A 22,979-nucleotide genomic window follows, 5' to 3' on the forward strand; every position below is an offset into this window, starting at 1 on the left:
AGAATATAACTACTGTAATACTGCCCCCTATATACAAGAAAATAACTGCTATAATACTGCCCCTATATACAAGAATATAACTACTGTAATACTGCCCACTATATACAAGAATATAACTACTATAATACTGCCCCTATATATAAGAATATAACTACTATAATACTGCCCCCTATATACAAGAATATAACTACTATAATACTGCTCCTATATACAAGAATATAACTACTATAATACTGCCCCCTATATACAAGAATATAACTACTATAAGGGCGGGTTCACACATGGCGGAATTGCACTTAAATTCCGCTGCGGACACTCCGCAGCGTTAATCCGCAGCGGAGCCGTTTCTACATTGACTTTCACTTTAATTTAGCAGTGTTCGTTTACACGATGCGTACAATTCCGCTGCGGAGCATAGGCTGCGGAGCGGAATTTGGTGTCCGCAGCATGCTCTGTCTGTTGCGGAGCAGTGGCGGACTCATGGCGGAATTTCTCCATTGACTTCAATGGAGATTCAAAGTTCCGCAATGAAGTCCGCAGCTGTCATGCACATGTCATGTGTGCTGCGGATGCGTCTTGCTTTTTTTACTTGACATTTCTTCATTCTGGCTGGACCTATGTATTTCTAGGTCTACAGCCAGACTGAGGAAGTCAATGGGGCTCCCGTAATGACGGGAGCGTTGCTAGGAGACGTCTGTAAATAGTCACTGTCCAGGGTGCTGAAAGAGTTAAGCGATCGGCAGTAACTGTTTCTGCACCCGGGACAGTGACTACCGATCCCAATATACATGTATCTGTAAAAAAAAATGAAGTTCGTACTTACCGAGAACTCCCTGCGTCTGTCTCCAGTCCGGCCTCCCAGGATGACGTTTCAGTGTAAGTGACGGCTTCAGCCAATCACAGGCCAAGCACAGGCTGCAGCGGTCACATGGACTGGCGCGTCATCCAGGGAGGTCGGGCTGGATGCCGAAGGAGGGACGCGTCATAAAGACAACGGGCGGTAAGTATGAATTTCTTTTACTTTCACTAGGGAAAGTGCTGTCCCTTCTCTCTATCCTGCACTGATAGGGAGAAGGGAAGCACTTTTCCCGCAGTCCGCAGCAGCTAGTCCGCATCAATTTTCTGCACATTTTGTGCAGATCCGCAGCCGTAATCCGCAACCCGGATTAGGTGCGGCATTGATGCGGACAGTTGCGGAGGAATTCCGCCATGTGTGGTCATGCCCTAATACTGCCCCCTATATACAAGAATACAACTACTATAATACTGCCCCTATATACAAGAATATAACTACTATAATACTGCCCCTATATACAAGAATATAACTACTATAATACTGCCCCCTATATACAAGAATATAACTACTATAATACTGCCCCTATATACAAGAATATAACTACTATAATACTGCTCCTATATACAAGAATATAACCTATAATACTGCTCCTATATACAAGAATATAACTACTATAATACTGCTCCCTATATACAAGAATATAACTACTATAATACTGACCTCTATATACAAGAATATAACTACTATAATACTGCCCCTATATACAGGAATATAACTATTATAATACTGCCCCATATATACAAGAATATAACTATTATAATACTGCCCCCTATATACAAGAATATAACTACTATAATACTGCTCCCTATATACAAGAATATAACTACTATAATACTGCCCCTATATACAAGAATATAACTACTATAATACTGCCCCCTATATACAAGAATATAACTACTATAATACTGCCCCTATATACAGGAATATAACTACTATAATACTGCCCCCTATATACAAGAATATAACTACTATAATACTGCCCTCTATATACAAGAATATAACTACTATAATACTGCCCCCTATATACAAGAATATAACTACTATAATACTGCCCTCTATATACAAGAATATAACTACTATAATACTGTCCCTATATACAAGAATATAACTACTATAATACTGCCCCCTATATACAAGACTATAACTACTATAATATTGTCCCTATATACAAGAATATAACTACTATAATACTGCCTCCTATATACAAGAATATAACTACTATAATACTGCCCCTATATACAAGAATATAACTACTATAATACTGCTCCTATATACAAGAATATAACTACTATAATACTGCCCCTATATACAAGAATATAACTACTATAATACTGTCCCTATATACAAGAATATAACTACTATAATACTGCCCCCTATATACAAGAATATAACTACTATAATACTACCCTCTATATACAAGAATATAACTACTATAATACTGCCCCCTATATACAAGAATATAACTACTATAATACTGCCCATATATACAAGAATATAACTACTATAATACTGCTCCTATATACAAGAATATAACTACTATAATACTGCCCCTATATACAAGAATATAACTACTATAATACTGCCCCCTGTATACAAGAATATAACTACTATAATACTACCCTCTATATACAAGAATATAACTACTATAATACTGCCCCCTGTATACAAGAATATAACTACTATAATACTGCCCCCTATATACAAGAATATAACTACTATAATACTGCCCCCTATATACAAGAATATAACTACTATAATACTGCCCCTATATACAAGAATATAACTACTATAATACTACCCTCTATATACAAGAATATAACTACTATAATACTGCCCCCTGTATACAAGAATATAACTACTATAATACTGCCCCCTATATACAAGAATATAACTACTATAATACTGCCTCCTATATACAAGAATATAACTACTATAATACTGTTCCTATATACAAGAATATAACTACTATAATACTGCCTCCTATATACAAGAATATAACTACTATAATACTGCCCCTATATACAAGAATATAACTACTATAATACTGCTCCTATATACAAGAATATAACTACTATAAGGGCATGCCCCCACGTGGCGGATTTCCTCCGCAACTGTCCGCATCAATGCCGCACAGAATCTGCGTTGCAGATTCTGCGGCGGATCTGCCCAAAATGTGCAGTAAATTGATGCGGACTAGCTGCTGCGGACTGCGGAAGGGATAGAGAGAAGGGACAGCACTTTCCCTAGTGAAAGTAAACGAATTTCATACTTACCGGCCGTTGTCTTGGTGACGCGTCCCTCTTTCGGCATCCAGCCCGACCTCCCTGGATGACGCGGCAGTTCATGTGACCGCTGCAGCCTGTGATTGGCTGCAGCCGTCACTAAGACTGAAACGTCATCCTGGGAAGCCGGACTGGAGACAGAAGCAGGGAGTTCTCGGTAAGTATGAACTTCTATTTTTTTTACAGGTTGCTGTATATTGGGATCGGTAGTCACTGTCCAGGGGGCAGAAACAGTTACTGCCGATCGCTTAACTCTTTCAGCACCCTGGACAGTGACTATTTACTGACGTCTCCTAGCAACGCTCCCGTCATTACGGGAGCCCCATTGACTTCCTCAGTCTGGCTGTAGACCTAGAAATACATAGGTCCAGCCAGAATGAAGAAATGTCATGTCAAAAAAGCAAGACGCATCCGCAGCACACATAACATGTGCATGACAGCTGCGGACTTCATTGCGGAAATTAGAATCTCCATTGAAGTCAATGGAGAAATTCCGACCATGAGTCCGCAACCAGTCCGCCACAACTCCGCAACATCCATTGCATGCTGCGGACACCAAATTCCGCACCGCAGCCTATGCTCCGCAGCGGAATTTTCAGCCTCGTCTAAACGAACCCTACTAAATAGAAGTGGAAGTCAATGGAGAAACGGCTCCGCTGCGGATTAACGCTGCGGAGTGTCTGCAGCGGAATTCAAGAGCAATTCCGCCACGTGTGGCTTTGCCCTAATACTGCCCCTATATACAAGAATATAACGACTATAATACTGCCCCCTATATACAAGAATATAACTACTATAATACTACTCCTATATACAAGAATATAACTAGTATAAAACGGATCCTATATAAAAGAATATAACTACTATAATACTGCCCCTATATACAAGAATATAATTACTATAATACTGCCCCCTATATACAAGAATATAACTACTATAATACTGCCCCTATATACAAGAATATAATTACTATAATACTGCCCCCTATATACAAGAATATAACTACTATAATACTGCCCCTATATACAGGAATATAACTACTATAATACTGTCCCCTATATACAAGAATATAACTACTATAATACTGCCTCCTATATACAAGAATATAACTACTATAATACTGCCTCCTATATACAAGAATATAACTACTATAATACTGCCCCCTATATACAAGAATATAACTACTATAATACTGCCCCTATATACAAGAATATAACCACTATAATACTGCCCCCTATATACAAGAATATAACTACTATAATACTGCCTCCTATATACAAGTATATAACTACTATAATACTGCCCCTATATAGAAGAATATAACCACTATAATACTGCCCCCTATATACAAGAATATAACTACTATAATACTGCCTCCTATATACAAGAATATAACTACTGTAATACTGCTCCCTATATACAAGAATATAACTACTATAATACTGCCCCTATATACAAGAATATAACTACTATAATACTGCCCCCTATATACAAGAATATAACTACTATAATACTGCCCCCTATATACAAGAATATAACTAGTATAATACCGCCTCTATATACAAGAATATAACTACTATAATACTACACCCTATATACAAGAATATAACTACTATAATACTGCCCCCTATATACAAGAATATAACTACTATAATACTGCCCCTATATACAAGAATATAACTACTATAATACTGCCCCCTATATACAAGAATATAACTACTATAATACTGCCCCCTGTATACAAGAATATAACTAGTATAATACTGCTCCTATACCTACAACTAGCTGTCCTCCCTGTAATGCTTTTACCCTCGCCAAGGTGACACAATAAAGTTGAGAAGATTTGCAAACAGGTGAGTGCCGCATTTTCATTTCTTTCATCTATATTATACACAAGAATATAACTACTATAATACTGCCCCTATATACAAGAATATATCTACTATAATACTGCCCCAATACACAAGAATATAACTACTATAATACTGTCCCCTATATACAAGAATATAACTACTATAATACTCCCCCTATATACAAGAATATAACTACTATAATACTGCCCCTATATACAAGAATATAACTACTATAATACTCCCCCTATATACAAGAATATGACTACTATAATACTGCCCTTATATACAAGAATATAACTACTATAATACTGCCCCTATATACAAGAATATAACTACTATAATACTGCTCCTATATACAAGAATATAACTACTATAATACTGCCCCTGTATACAAGAATATAACTACTATAATACTGACCCCTATATACAAGAATATAACTACTACAATACTGCTCCTATATACAAGAATATAACTACTATAATACTGCCCCTATATACAAGAATATAACTACTATAATACTGCCCCTATATACAAGAATATAACTACTATAATACTGCTCCTATATACAAGAATATAACTACTATAATACTGCTCCTATATACAAGAATATGACTACTATAATACTGCCCCTATATACAAGAATATAACTACTATAATACTGCCCCCTATATAAAAGAATATATCTACTATAATACTGCCCCAATACACAAGAATATAACTACTATAATACTGCCCCCTATATACAAGAATATAACTACTATAATACTCCCCCTATATACAAGAATATGACTACTATAATACTGCCCCTATATACAAGAATATAACTACTATAATACTGATCCTATATACAAGAATATAACTACTATAATACTGCCCCTATATACAAGAATATAACTACTATAATACTGCCCCTATATACAAGAATATAACTACTATAATGCTGCTCCTATATACAAGAATATAACTACTATAATACTCCCCCTATATACAAGAATATGACTACTATAATACTGCCCCCTATATACAAGAATATAACTACTATAATACTGCCCCCCATGTACAAGAATATAACTACTATAATACTGCTCCTATATACAAGAATATAACTACTATAATACTGCCCCTATGTACAAGAATATAACTACTATAATACTGCTCCTATATACAAGAATATAACTACTATAATACTGCTCCTATATACAAGAATATAACTACTATAATACTGCTCCTATATACAAGAATATGACTACTATAATACTGCTCCTATATACAAGAATATAACTACTATAATACTGCTCCTATATACAAGAATATGACTACTATAATACTGCCCCTATATACAAGAATATAACTACTATAATACTGCTCCTATATACAAGAATATGACTACTATAATACTGCCCCTATATACAAGAATATAACTACTATAATACTGCCCCCTATATAAAAGAATATATCTACTATAATACTGCCCCAATACACAAGAATATAACTACTATAATACTGCCCCCTATATACAAGAATATAACTACTATAATACTCCCCTATATACAAGAATATAACTACTATAATACTGCCCCCTATATACAAGAATATAACTACTATAATACTGCCCCCTATATACAAGAATATGACTACTATAATACTGCTCCTATATACAAGAATATAACTACTATAATACTGCTCCTATATACAAGAATATAACTACTATAATACTCCCCCTATATACAAGAATATAACTACTACAATACTGCTCCTATATACAAGAATATAACTACTATAATACTGCCCCTATATACAAGAATATAACGACTATAATACTGCCCCTATATACAAGAATATAACTACTATAATACTGCGCCCTATATACAAGAATATAACTACTATAATACTGCCCCTATATACAAGAATATAACTACTATAATACTGCTCCTATATACAAGAATATAACTACTATAATACTGCCCCTATATAAAAGAATATATCTACTATAATACTGCCCCAATACACAAGAATATAACTACTATAATACTGCCCCCTATATACAAGAATATAACTACTATAATACTCCCCCTATATACAAGAATATGACTACTATAATACTGCCCCTATATACAAGAATATAACTACTATAATACTGCTCCTATATACAAGAATATAACTACTATAATACTGCTCCTATATACAAGAATATAACTACTATAATACTCCCCCTATATACAAGAATATAACTACTACAATACTGCTCCTATTTACAAGAATATAACTACTATAATACTGTCCCTATATACAAGAATATAACGACTATAATACTGCCCCTATATACAAGAATATAACTACTATAATACTGCCCCCTATATACAAGAATATAACTACTATAATACTGACCCTATATACAAGAATATAACTACTATAATACTGCCCCCTATATACAAGAATATAACTACTATAATACTGTCCCCTATATACAAGAATATAACTACTATAATACTGCTTCTATATACAAGAATATAACTACTATAATACTGCCCCTATATAAAAGAATATATCTACTATAATACTGCCCCAATACACAAGAATATAACTACTATAATACTGCCCCCTATATACAAGAATATAACTACTATAATACTCCCCCTATATACAAGAATATGACTACTATAATACTGCCCCTATATACAAGAATATAACTACTATAATACTGCTCCTATATACAAGAATATAACTACTATAATACTCCCCCTATATACAAGAATATAACTACTATAATACTGCTCCTATATACAAGAATATAACTACTATAATACTGCTCCTATATACAAGAATATAACTACTATAATACTGCCCCTATATACAAGAATATAACTACTATAATACTGCCCCCTATATACAAGAATATAGCTACTATAATGCTGCCCCCTATATACAAGAATATAACTACTATAATACTGCTCCTATATATAAGAATATAACTACTATAATACTGCCCCCTATATACAAGAATATAACTACTATAATACTGCTCCTATATACAAGAATATAACTACTATAATACTGCTCTTATGTACAAAAATATAACTACTATAATACTGCTCCTATGTACAAGAATATAACTACTATAATACTGCCCCTATATACAAGAATATAACTACTATAATACTGCCCCCTATATACAAGAATATAGCTACTATAATGCTGCTCCCTATAGACAAGATTATTAAACATTTACAAATATGTAGTGATAAGCTCTGTAAATTATATAGGCAGGTTTACATTACAGAGAAATCATGGAAGAACCCTCAATGTTTTGATTCATGTAAATACAAATCCAAAACGGATCTTACCCATCCAGTAGTTTACTGACGTATGACCGGCTTAAAGGGATTGTTCATTGTTCAAAGAACTGTTTCTTATATTAAATAGATTAACCAAGTGGAGGGGATCTCAAGAGGAGGAACACTAATTGTATCTTCATATACTATAGAAGCCATTAAAAGAAAGGACTTTCTAAAGTAGACAAGCCCTTCAAGTACACTATATCACTGACTGCTGTGGTGTCTTGCTGCTGGGCTCCCCCTACAGCCTGTTGGCGGGACTGCAATTCTGTTAAAGAGCAATATTATTATTACCGCTTGCATTTAGCGCTCTGAAGTGTTTTCAAGATTACCTCTTATTTTTCTTGTTTTAAGAATAGCCCTATAAAATGACACTTAGTTCACATTAATGGTATTTTTCGCTTTAAAACCCTGATCGATGCTTTATGTGAAGGACGGCAAGCGCTAAACCACTAGAATCAAGTCAAATGGACCTCTTATATGTTGATTTATTAAACGACCCCTAGAACTCTGCATAATGAGGCGCGTTGGATGGAGGACGTCGTTATTCCACTCCTCGTGTGATAATTAGGCTCTCCAGGAAGGGCTGTGAGAGTATATTTCCTTGGAGGCGGTGGGGGATGATTAGAATGAATTTGATTCCTTAACAATCAAAGGCAATCAAAGGGAACCCTTTGGGTTTATTCCGACCTTTACTTAACCCTGTAAGTGCTGGGTGGACATGCTAGCGCAATGCTCCAGTACTACAAATCATGGACATTGTCCTATTAATGTTGTGTAATGTAGATACATGAGATGAAAGTGTTATCATTGAGGGTCTGTGAGCGAATATCCCCTCCCCCTATGGTTGCTAGAACGAGGGACTGTGGCTTTTAGCTCTGCTCCTGGAAAGACGACATGGCTTGGAGTGTACTAGAACCTTAATTTTAATCATTTATGGGGGTCTTGGTTTATGGACTTTGTGATCCGGTTCGCGAAAAACGGGACTGTTGGCAAGTATGCCCGTTTAGTGAATTCTGTAGGCCCTGGTTCTCTTTGATAGCCTAGCAATAACTTACCTTCTTGTCTGCATGAACATCCATGTAGTTAAACATCGAGAAGTGGTCCCATGAAGCTGTAGATATTATACAGTATACTGCCTCTCCATGCTGCACAGACTTGTTTAGGTCCTTCCTACTTGAACCACATAAAGTATGAAAAAAATAGAAGAATTGAGTAGACTTTGTGGTAGTTGTTTCAAACCGTGATTCTGCTCCATCTGCTGATGTGGGGAGACTAAGGAACCCTTGGTCTTGACTCATCCCCTGTAAAGAGGAAAGGAATTCCACGTGGGGCCTTGAGAATAGTCCATGCAGCTGCTATCGGGCCCTTGGAGAGAGGTGGCCCAACCATGGTTGGTCCCATCCACTTCTATCTCCAGAGGAACTGCATGGTGGGAAATTGCTCATTTTTATCTTTGCTATAGGGCCACCTCTCTTCTACATACTCCATTTCCTCTCATTGTTGATGGCTGCCAAGATTCAGGAACATGAGAACATATGGTCGGAGACATTAATAGAGTCAACAGGTGAAATCAGAGTCAGGATATGGAAGCCAATGTCATGGCCAACAAGACCCGTCATCATAACCAGGGGACGGATCTGCCTCATGCCGAACCAGCAGTTGTGATTGAATCCTGAAGATAGGACCAGAATTAGTGAACACCACAACAGAAGATTGTGAGACAATCACAGAAACCAACACCGAAGATGAGGCAGTGGGGGGGGGGGGGGTGAGTGAAATGTATGATAATAACATGCCATGGCAATGCCACATAACCTCGGGGGCAGGACCAGCACTCTGACCGATGACATCACACCTGTGCAAGAACAGTATTCCACCCACCCCATTTGCTAACTGCTCATTTGATGACAACGGGAGGCTCGCCATAGACCACCTCAGTCATAGAGTTCCAGAAGATCCCTCACCGGTGTGCTAGTCCACTTGTAATTGTAAGACATGGATGAGAATGTGTATGGCCCCTGACATGCAGTCTAAAAATCAATGGGGAGCACTATTATGTTTCTTATGGTAGCAGTGCACCCCTTTGCCAGCAGGGCTTCATGTCGCATGGGTGGTATGCCATGGTGGGGGGAATGGAGTCCATAGAAGGAGCAAAATCTGCCCCCTGGTGGTGGTTCATGTCACCATGCCTTTCTGGTAACAGGACAATCATGTGCTTGAAGATCTTTCTACCGATCTCTTGGAGAACATTAGAGACTTGTGACCCCATATTGCTAATGTGAGGGTCACTGTTGAGATGGAGAGTTCTGCTAGTTCCCACTACCCATCTAGAAGGATGGGGAACCTAATTTGGGACCCATTCCTTCATGGGCACCATAGCAGCTGCTTTGACTGCCCCTATGATATGTACACCCTCGTGTCCTCTCCTGCTAGTGCTCATGTGAACTTCCTAAACCAACAACTATCTGAGCGTGAAATTTCCCTTCCCAACTACTCTTGGCAGATTTTTCAAAAATTATTATTCAGTAGGGGGCAACAATGAGCACAGGAATAAGCTATTTCCAGGGTATAGAGAACATGAAATCTCCATCCTGAGGAATGATGGCACGGACATTCAGAATGAAACAAGTTATTTAGCGAAACCTTTTTTATTTTTATATCTTTACCGTGTCACTAAGGAATGTTTCATGCAATATTGATGTTAAAAGGATCGTCCAATTTATAAAACCCATTTCCATACACCCTATTAGGGAATTCTGAGTTAAAAGAGGGGTGGGTTCCCTGTTCAGGCTCCTCTTTTTTTTGGCCAGAGTAGAGAGCGGTTATAAAGAGCGTCTCTCTCTCTCTATCTCTCTGGAGGACCTGTCCTGTATTACACAGACAGCCCATTGATATGAACGGACACTGTGTAATACTTCATCTCCCCTGTGGTGGAGCTGCAGGACAATGGAACACGCATTGCCAGGTTTCCCTATAGATTACAACCGATCGCCGAGGGTTCCAGCAGGAGGACACTTTGTGATCGTCTTATTGTCAAGGAAGCCTTGTAGGAATTGTCCAAAGCGGAGAACCCCTTTAATATCATCTATGAATGGAATTAGACTTTAACACAGCTGCAGCACCCTTCATTGTCTCGCCGTCTCTTCTCATTACGTTGACTGTCACCTGGGGCTCGTACGCTGCCTGCGCTGTCATGTGGAGAGGCAGCAGAAGTTAATAATATAGTTTATGCTTTGCTGGAACACCAGAGATCCACAAATGTGATTCCGCACTACAGAATGGAGCAATGTTTTTTTTTCCCAGTGTACGTTTAGGTTTAATGCTTTCGTGGAGACGAGCCGGGTTATGAATGATGGCAGTGTAGCTGTCAATCATCTTTCTGCTGCCATAAAGTGAAATTTAAAAAAAAAAAAGTTTGAATGAAATTAGAAATAAATGGGTGCTCAGGTCATACATAAAAACCCTAACCGAAATACAGATCACGAGGCCAGGCAAGCCTACAGCTCCCTTAGACATGCTCATCAATTTTGAAATAATTGAAATCGGTCATATAACCCCTCCCCCTTCTTTTTTTGGTATGTTCGGGTTAAAGGGACTTTCCAGTTTTCCTTAACTTTAATCCCGTAGTCATGAAGTGTAAATTCTCTCATCTTAACAATATATATGCATTATATTTATTTGCTGTTTACATTTTTTATTACAGTTCATTTCTGGTGTGCAAAAATTAGGTTTCTACTTGGAAACCGTCAACAAGTTGGTAGGAAAGCAGAGTGACTACCCCATAAGAGATGTAATGGCAGTTATATTCGTTGTTACCCATTATAGCCTCAGATTTAGAATTCAATTGCCTAGGAAAGCAGAACGATGTGTAGAAAAATTATGCTACTTGGAAACTGTCAGCAAGTTGGTAAGAAAGCATAGTGACAAACGCATAAGAGATGTAATGGCAGCTATATTGGTTGTTACCCGATATAGCTTCCGATTTAGAATATAGTTGTCCAAGACAAATGATGTTGCTAATTGGAGACTGTCAACAAGTTGCTGTTGACAGATCTGTTACTTGTTTCTGTTTATATAATTGAGTTTATATTAGTGGGTCTAATTAGGTCGTCAACCCCTAATTCCTGGCTCATTACCACGTGAATACACACCGCTACTACTATTAGTTACTTATATGTTAAAGGGGTCGTCCCCTCAGGACCACCCCTTGTGTTAATAATATTTCTTCAGGTTCGGTAGCTAATACCCTCAGTGATGTGCTGTTATCTGCACTCTGGCTGATAGTGGGGGAGGTCCTGAAGAGGGAACACCCCGGTATTACGTCTGCATGCCCTAACAGGGCATATATACAGGGGTTGTCCTATTGTCCAAATGTTTTTGGCTTTAATAGTTGGGTATTTATCTGTTAATCAGCCGTGTTATTGGTGTGTTAGCTCTCCTGGACATTCACACCAACCATAATTAGATTAAACACAAAACTGATGCTAAGATCCAACAACAGCAGACCAACCTGCTTGCTGATGGTTTCCCTAAGACAACGGAATGTTCCATAATGATAAAAGTCATGAAGATTTATTATTAACCCGTTCAGTCATTTTTAACATCTTGATTTTATTATATTTGGGTTTGCAGCTACAGAAAACGGCGGAGGATCCAAGACGTGCTGTGACCAAGAGACGGAAGCAGAAGCAATTTATTTCTTTTGTTCAACCGCTGAAGAAAAAGGAACTAATTCCAATAATTTTCATTCCTTTGAGAGCCGGAGATAATACATTTTCTGTGATAACTCTCACAATCAGGGATTTCTAAGGATAAAGCCTAATGAATGGCGGACACAGATTTAATTTGCTCGGTTACACTGCACTTGAAATCTCCCACCTCGAAGTTTTCTGGTCCTTGTATATTGAATTATCCAAAATGAGGACCTAAAAATGACAGGAAGCAGAGTATGTCCTCGGGCCCCCCTTATGGTGAGCAGCTCTGACTCTGTGAATTGATGCTGCCTGGAGAGTAACTATTGCAAAGGACCCTGGAGCCTAAAGGGGTCCCCGTCTATTAGCTGGAGCAGAGTGCGGCTACAAAGAGCGTCTCTGACTCTGGAGGACTCAGCTGGTCCTGGAATTACATGGACAGGTCGTTGATTCCAATGAGAATTGTGCAATGCTACAATTCCCCTGAGGTGGCGCTGCAGGGGAATGAACACTTTCTGCCAGGTCCCTGCACAGATTATAGCTGATCACTTGGGATTCCAGCAGCAGGACACATTGTGTTCAGCTTATCATTGGAGGACCTCTAAGCGGACATAACTGTTACACAGATGCCCCTTCCCTCTGTGACCTGGACGACAAAGGGTAACATCATACACTTGTAAAGAGTTATTTTTCTAAATAGGAGGGAGGGGTGGTACCTAAACATTTTGCAGACTTGTCATTCAGGAGACCAGGAAAGCAAAGTCACAAGTGACAACCTCCTGTAATGACGAAAGGGATTGTTACCTAATATAGCTGCATACGTACCATTTAGAAGTTAAGAAAAGCAGTGACAACCCAAATAACAGCTGTAATGGAAGCTATATTGGTTGTCACCTAGCTTTCCCAAAAACAGATACAGTGGCAAAACTTAAAACGGGGCTCCACTACACCCTAACCACCTTTAGCAGCAAGTTTAGAACATAAAAATCGTGCGATAATTTTTTACAGGGATAATGCACACAGTGATGTCACCGTACAGGGAAAATGTGGATAGTGATGTCACCGTACGGGGATAATGTGCATAGTGATTTCACCGTACATGGATAATGTGCATAGTGATGTCACCGTACAGAGATAATGTGCATAGTGATGTCACCATACAGAGATAATGTGCACAGTGATGTCACAGTACAGGGATAATGTGCATAGTGATATACAGAGATAATGTGCATAGTGATGTCATCCTACAGGGATAATGTGTAAAACGATGTCATCGTACAGAGATAATGTGCATATTGATGTCACCGCACAGGGATAATGTGCATAGTGATGTCACCGTACAAAGATAATGTGCATAGTGATGTCACCGTACAGAGATAATGTGCACAGTGATGTCACAGTACAGGGATAATGTGCATAGTGATATACAGAGATAATGTGCATAGTGATGTCATCCTACAGGGATAATGTGTAAAACGATGTCATCGTACAGAGATAATGTGCATATTGATGTCACCGCACAGGGATAATGTGCATAGTGATGTCACCGTACAAAGATAATGTGCATAGTGATGTCACCGTACAGGGATAATGTGCAAAGTGATGTCACCGTACAGGGATAATGTGCATAGTGATGTCACCATACAGAGATAATGTGCACAGTGATGTCACAGTACAGGGATAATGTGGATAGTGATGTCACCGTACGGGGATAATGTGCATAGTGATTTCACCGTACATGGATAATGTGCATAGTGATGTCACCGTACAGAGATAATGTGCATAGTGATGTCACCATACAGAGATAATGTGCACAGTGATGTCACAGTACAGGGATAATGTGCATAGTGATATACAGAGATAATGTGCATAGTGATGTCATCCTACAGGGATAATGTGTAAAACGATGTCATCGTACAGAGATAATGTGCATATTGATGTCACCGCACAGGGATAATGTGCATAGTGATGTCACCGTACAAAGATAATGTGCATAGTGATGTCACCGTACAGGGATAATGTGCAAAGTGATGTCACCGTACAGGGATAATGTGCATAGTGATGTCACCATACAGAGATAATGTGCACAGTGATGTCACAGTACAGGGATAATGTGCATAGTGATGTCACCATACAGAGATAATGTGCACAGTGATGTCACAGTACAGGGATAATGTGCAAAGTGATGTCACCGTACAGGGTTGATGTGCATAGTGATGTCACCGTACAGAGATAATGTGCATAGGGATATCACCATACAGAAATAATGTGCAAAGTGATGTCACCATACAAGGATAATGTGCATAATGTCACCGTACAGAGACAATGTGCATAGTGATGTCACCATATAGAGATAATTTGCAAAGTAATGTCACCATACAGAGATAATGTGCATAGTGATGTCACTGTACAGAGATAATGTGCAAAGCGATGTCACCATACAAGGATAATGTGTATAGTGATGTCACCGTACAAGGATAATGTGTATAGTGATGTCACCGTACAGAGATAATGTGTATAGTGATGTCACCGTACAGAGATAATGTGCAAAATAATGTCACCATACAGAGATAATGTGCACAGTGATATCACCGTACAGGGATATGTGACATCACAGCACAGGAAAAAAACATAATGATGTCACACGCAGGTATAAGACACACACATGATGTCACAGCACAGGGATAATGCAAAAAGTAAAGTAAGACGAAAAGTAAACATTTTGCATGCCCCCTTCCATAATCTATAGTCATCACTAACTGCCCCTTACTTCTGTGTAGAGATGGCTCGCTTTATCTGTTGGGCCCTATAGCAGCTGCTATGTCTGCTACCCTCATAGTTACACCCAGGGACAGATTAACTATTTTTAGAGATTTTTTATATTCTGATTTCCGTTCTGCTAATACAAGTTTCCAATTGTCGGACTGATGTCAGCAGGTCAAGCTTCCTTATTACCGACTTACGGACAATACATATGGATTTCGCCCCAAGAATTCGTATCTAGCGGCGAGAGACAAGTTTTGGTATTTAACTGAAGTAACAGCGTAATAATCCGCCCCGGCACGGCGCTAACACTCTCCGAAATTCCAGAGTGAGCGGTGTCTTTCGCTGGACATATGTTCCCCAGTCCTGTACTGGAACATAACAGACCATGGCTGCATATCGAGGAGGATAATGAAATACGTGACTTTAATTCCAGACAAGACGCACCGTCACCTTGAATGGAGCCGGCAATATGTTCTGGGTCTGACAGGACAAAGCACCCGTGTCATGTGCTCCGGAGTCCTAATAATTACAGTCATCAAAATCACAGACATGGGACAGATTAAACATTACTCCCCGTGTCCACTCATCCCAGTATTATTAGGGTATGTTCACACGGCCAAATTTCAGACGTATACGAGGCGTATTTTGCCTCGTTTTACGTCTGGAAATACGTCTCAAATACGTCGTCAAACATCTGCCCATTACTTTCTATGGGTAGAACGCTGTATTGTCCACACGACGCGTAATTTTACGCGTCGTACGGCAATTACGACGCGTAAAATTACGCCTCGTAAAAAGAAGTGCAGGACACTTCTTTGGACGTTTTTGGAGCTGTTTTCTCATAGACTCCAATGAAAACAGCTCCAAAAACGGACGTAAAAAACCCCGCGAAAAATGCGAGTTGGTCAAAAAACGTCTGAAAAGCAGGGTCTGTTTTCCCTTGAAAACAGCTCTGGATTTTCAGACATTTTTGGTCACTACGTGTGCACATACCCTTATAGCCGGGGTCACTGTCTTTTTTTCTTTGTAAAGTTCACAGGCTGCCAAGAATTATTTTTTTTCCTTAGCCTTCTGCATGAAGGAATGAGAACCCCCAAAACATTATTACGGACCACCTGCATGTCAATCACCTACATCATATTAATAGCTAAAATAATTATTTTATAGTTTCTATAGACTGAAAGTACATAAAAGGTTGTCACATTGTACATACATTACATTACTTATCATGTACTGATCCTGAGTTACATCCTGTATTATACTCCAGAGCTGCACTCACTATTCTGCTGGTGGAGTCACTGTGTACATACATTACATTACTTATCATGTACTGATCCTGAGTTACATCCTGTATTATACTCCAGAGCTGCACTCACTATTCTGCTGGTGGAGTCACTGTGTACATACATTACATTACTTATCATGTACTGATCCTGAGTTACATCCTGTATTATACTCCAGAGCTGCACTCACTATTCTGCTGGTGGAGTCGCTGCGTACATACATTACATTACTTATCCTCTACTGATGCTGAGTTATATCCTGTATTATACTCCAGAGCTGCACTCACTGTTCTGCTGGTGGAGTCACTGTGTACATACATTACTTATCCTGTACTGATCCTGAGTTACATCCTGTATTATACTCCAGAGCAGCACTCACTATTCTGCTGGTGGAGTCACTGTGTACATACATTACATTACTTATCCTGTACTGATCCTGAGTTACATCCTGTATTATACTCCAGAGCTGCACTCACTATTCTGCTGGTGGCGTCACTGTGTACATACATTATATTACTTATCCTGTACTGATCCTGAGTTACATCCTGTATTATACTCCAGAACTGCACTCACTATTCTGCTGGTGGAGTCACTGTATACATACATTACATTACTTATCCTGTACTGATCCTGAGTTACATCCTATATTATACTCCAGAGCTGCACTCACTATTCTGCTGGTGGAGTCACTGTGTACATACATTACATTACTTATCCTGTACTGATCCTGTGTTATATCCTGTATTATACTCCAGAGCTGCACTCACTATTCTGCTGGTGGAGTCACTGTGTACATACATTACATTACTTATCCTGCACTGATCCTGAGTTACATCCTGTATTATACTCCAGAGCTGTACTCACTATTCTGCTGGTGGAGTCACTGTGTACATACATTACATTACTTATCCTGCACTGATCCTGAGTTACATCCTGTATTATACTCCAGAGCTACACTCACTATTCTGCTGGTGGAGTCACTGTGTACATACATTACATTACTTATCCTGTACTGATCCTGAGTTACATCCTGTATTATACTCCAGAGCTGCACTCACTATTCTGCTGGTGGAGTCACTGTGTACATACATTACATTACTTATCCTGTACTGATCCTGAGTTATATCCTGTATTATACTCCAGAGCTGCACTCACTATTCTGCTGGTGGAGTCACTGTATACATACATTACATTACTTATCCTGTACTGATCCTGAGTTACATCCTGTATTATACTCCAGAGCTGCACTCACTATTCTGCTGGTGGAGTCACTGTGTACATACATTACATTACTTATCCTGTACTGATCCTGAGTTACATCCTGTATTATACTCCAGAGCTGCACTCACTATTCTGCTGGTGGAGTCACTGTGTACATACATTACATTACTTATCCTCTACTGATGCTGAGTTACATCCTGTATTATACTCCAGAGCTGCACTCACTGTTCTGCTGGTGGAGTCACTGTGTACATACATTACATTACTTATCCTGTACTGATCCTGAGTTACATCCTGTATTATACTCCAGAGCTGCACTAACTATTCTGCTGGTGGCGTCACTGTGTACATACATTATATTACTTATCCTGTACTGATCCTGAGTTACATCCTGTATTATACTCCAGAACTGCACTCACTATTCTGCTGGTGGAGTCACTGTATACATACATTACATTACTTATCCTGTACTGATCCTGAGTTACATCCTATATTATACTCCAGAGCTGCACTCACTATTCTGCTGGTGGAGTCACTGTGTACATACATTACATTACTTATCCTGTACTGATCCTGAGTTATATCCTGTATTATACTCCAGAGCTGCACTCACTATTCTGCTGGTGGAGTCACTGTGTACATACATTACATTACTTATCCTGTACTGATCCTGAGTTACATCCTGTATTATACTCCAGAGCTGTACTCACTATTCTGCTGGTGGAGTCACTGTGTACATACATTACATTACTTATCCTGTACTGATCCTGAGTTACATCCTGTATTATTCTCCAGAGCTGCACTCACTATTCTGCTGGTGGAGTCACTGTGTACATACATACATTACTTATCCTGTACTGATCCTGAGTTACATCCTGTATTATTCTCCAGAGCTGCACTCACTATTCTGCTGGTGGAGTCACTGTGTACATACATTACATTACTTATCCTGTACTGATCCTGAGTTATATCCTGTATTATTCGTCGTGGGAAGGGGAACTAGGTGAGTATAATGTTTTTTGTTTTATTTGTTAGGGGGCTGGGTGTGTGGCATGCAGGCGAGGGGAGGGTGGCATTATACTGTGTGAGGGCCACTAAGGGGACATTATACTGTGTGGGGGCACTAAAAAGGGCATTATACTTTTTTATGGGGCATTTTTTTACGATGGGGGTGGGGCGCCAAAAGAAAATTTTGCATGGGGCGCCATCTATGCTAAGGCCGGCCCTGGGTGGGATCTACCAACAAATATACAGTGGGTATCGATAGTGGGAACAGAAGAGTTAAATGTTGATGAACATTTCCTTGCGCTGCTGGATGTGGTCAGAGAAGAAGAATGGATTGAACCTACGGGCCTAAGTTTTCCATTTTGCCTCCACCTGCAGCGCGGCCTCCGATGCCCAAATGTTTCTAAAACCCGGTGACACTCAGGCCGGCAACATTAGTGACATGAATCCAATTGAAAATGTAGTTACACAGTGACGGCAAAATCAATGATCCATTAAGAGCCGGAGCACGGAGAGAAGAATTCCTGCATTTAAAGGTGTTGGAACATTAAAATAAGAAAAGATATTGAGCTGGGGAAATGGCCTGATAACAGCGGCTCTACTGCCGAGAGGAAGGACTCCCCGCAGGCGGGAGCCTCAATGCAAAACAGGCGACCAAAAGTCAGGCCTATCATTACTACCTCTCATTGTCTAGTAAATCTTCTCCTCAGCAATTGGTGCATTATATATACAGATGTAGCAGAGCTGAGTTTGTAAGTTGAGCTTGGTTGGATGAGGGTTTTCCATGGGCCTGCAGATAAATCCACTACATTATATAAATAACAAACATTTAAATACACATTGCAAGGAAAAAGTATTAGCTCCTTCTACATATTCCCTCTTATTGCATGTAGCAGAGCTGTGTTTGGCTCCTCTCTGCCTTGGCGGAGATACTCAGGTAAAGCTGTAAAAAAAATGGCACCTTAAAAAAGCCAACCCCAATCCTACTCTGTACTGATGAGGAGCAACAAGAATGAAACCGGATACAGATCGGGGTCTCTGGTTCGGCTTAGTCACATGGTCTTGTTTGGGGTCACTTGACCACAGGACTTGACGTCTAATTGCCCAGATTGGCACCCCATAATACCAGCCATGGTAGAGGAGGAACGCCTGTCCCGGGTGGCAAAACCCAGCACCTTAATAAGGGGCCCTTTGTGATCTTTGCTATGGGGCCCCTCCCTTTTTATGAAAGAGGAGGGTTTCCACCAGCAGCTCTCCCTCTTTGCTATGAGATGTATCTGTGTCCCCGGTAAACATTGATGACATTGGGAGTAGTAGTACATCATCCGCGTTGTGTTCCTCAAAGAGATGTCACTGCTTGTAGCGCGATCTCTATTGCCCTTTGCTCATCTCCCATCCCCCGCTTGCTCTGTGTCCCTGTTCAGTATTCCCTGGGAAGGAGAAAAACGGAGCTGCATGTATAATATATATGGTCCCAGATAATCTGCTGGACTGTGTCATTGACTTGTGCAACTAGGAAGAGATGACAGATAAAGTGATCAACTAATCCTGTTTATAGGATTTTTCCTGTTTATGGGATTGTAAAAAGATGATGACATCACTATGGTTAATGCCACTTACCGTAGTCTTGTCCTAAGGAAGAATGTAATGTATGTACACAGTGATTCCACCAGCAGAATAGTGAGTGCAGCTCTGGAGTATAATACAGGATATAACTCAGGATCAGTACAGGATAAGTAATGTAATGTATGTACACAGTGACTCCACCAGCAGGATAGTGAGTGCAGCTCTGGAGTATAATACAGGATGTAACTCAGGATCAGTACAGGATAAGTAATATAATGTATGTACACAGTGACTCCACCAGCAGAATAGTGAGTGCAGCTCTGGAGTATAATACAGGATGTAACTCAGGGTCAGTACAGGATAAGTAATGTAATGTATGGACACAGTGACTACACCAGCAGAATAGTGAGTGCAGCTCTGGAGTATAATACAGGATATAACTCAGGATCAGTACAGGATAAGTAATATAATGTATGTACACAGTGACTCCACCAGCAGAATAGTGAGTGCAGCTCTGGAGTATAATACAGGCTGTAACTCAGGATCAGTACAGGATCAGTAATGTAATGTATGTACACAGTGACTCCACCTGCAGAATAGTGAGTGCAGCTCTGGAGTATAATACAGGATGTAACTCAGGGTCAGTACAGGATAAGTAATGTAATGTATGTACACAGTGACTCCACCAGCAGAATAGTGAGTGCAGCTCTGGAGTATAATACAGGATATAACTCAGGATCAGTAGAGGATAAGTAATGTAATGTATGTACACAGTGACTCCACCAGCAGAATAGTGAGTGCAGCTCTGGAGTATAATACAGGATATAACTCAGGATCAGTACAGGATAAGTAATGTAATGTATGTACACAGTGACTCCACCAGCAGAATAGTGAGTGCAGCTCTGGAGTATAATACAGGATATAACTCAGGATCAGTACAGGATAAGTAATGTAATGTATGTACACAGTGACTCCTCCAGCAGAATAGTGAGTGCAGCTCCGGAGTATAATACAGGATGTAACTCAGGATCAGTACAGGATAAGTAATGTAATGTATGTACACAGTGACTCCACCAGCAGAATAGTGACTGCAGCTCTGGAGTATAATACAGGATGTAACTCAGGATCAGTACAGGATAAGTAATGTAATGTATGTACACGGTGACTCCACCAGCAGAATAGTGAGTGCAGCTCTGGAGTATAATATAGGATGTAACTCAGGATCAGTACAGGATAAGTAATGTAATGTATGTACACAGTGACTCCACCAGCAGAATAGTGAGTGCAGCTCTGGAGTATAATACAGGATGTAACTCAGGATCAGTACAGGATAAGTAATGTAATGTATGTACACAGTGACTCCACCAGCAGAATAGTGAGTGCAGCTCTGGAGTATAATACAGGATGTAACTCAGGATCAGTACAGGATAAGTAATGTAATGTATGTATATAGTGACTCCATCAGCAGAATAGTGAGTACAGCTCTGGAGTATAATACAGGATGTAACTCAGGATCAGTACAGGATAAGTAATGTAATGTATGTACACAGTGACTCAACTCTCTATGCAAATTAATTCTATATATAAATCTTAAACATGGGGTTCATACGTTTTACATTGCTCTCTTTGCCAGTCATGCAGGAATAGCATCTGAAAATAATTAACGGTAGCAAGGCACAATTTTTGTATACATTACATTAACACGTGACCTATGTATAGTTTGTATCACAGTTATCTAGAGTGCACCTATGGATTTGATAATAGCCCTAATGCAGTGAAGAATCTAAAAAGCAATATGATGGTGAACTGGCAGCATCTGTAAAGTAGCTGAACTCAATCAATACCGTATTGATCAATTCAGCGAGATAAGAGCGCTGATCAATTAGAATTAAATAAGAGAATACTGAGCTGCCGCTTACATGGGGAAAGAAAGACATCTACGCAAGTCGGCATCTTATTACCATTCACTTTTAAGGCCCTATAGCCTCTGAAGTTTTCTTAGCATGGCAGAAGAGTCATTAGTTGCTTGCACTATAGGCTATTTGCGTGTTTTTCGGGTGTAATACATCAATATAACCTGCAGAGGGTGCTGCGTATGTGATGAAAACTCCCCTATG

Source organism: Rhinoderma darwinii, chromosome 3 (genome assembly GCF_050947455.1).
Source record: "Rhinoderma darwinii isolate aRhiDar2 chromosome 3, aRhiDar2.hap1, whole genome shotgun sequence".
NCBI classification, from domain to species: Eukaryota; Metazoa; Chordata; class Amphibia; order Anura; family Rhinodermatidae; genus Rhinoderma; species Rhinoderma darwinii.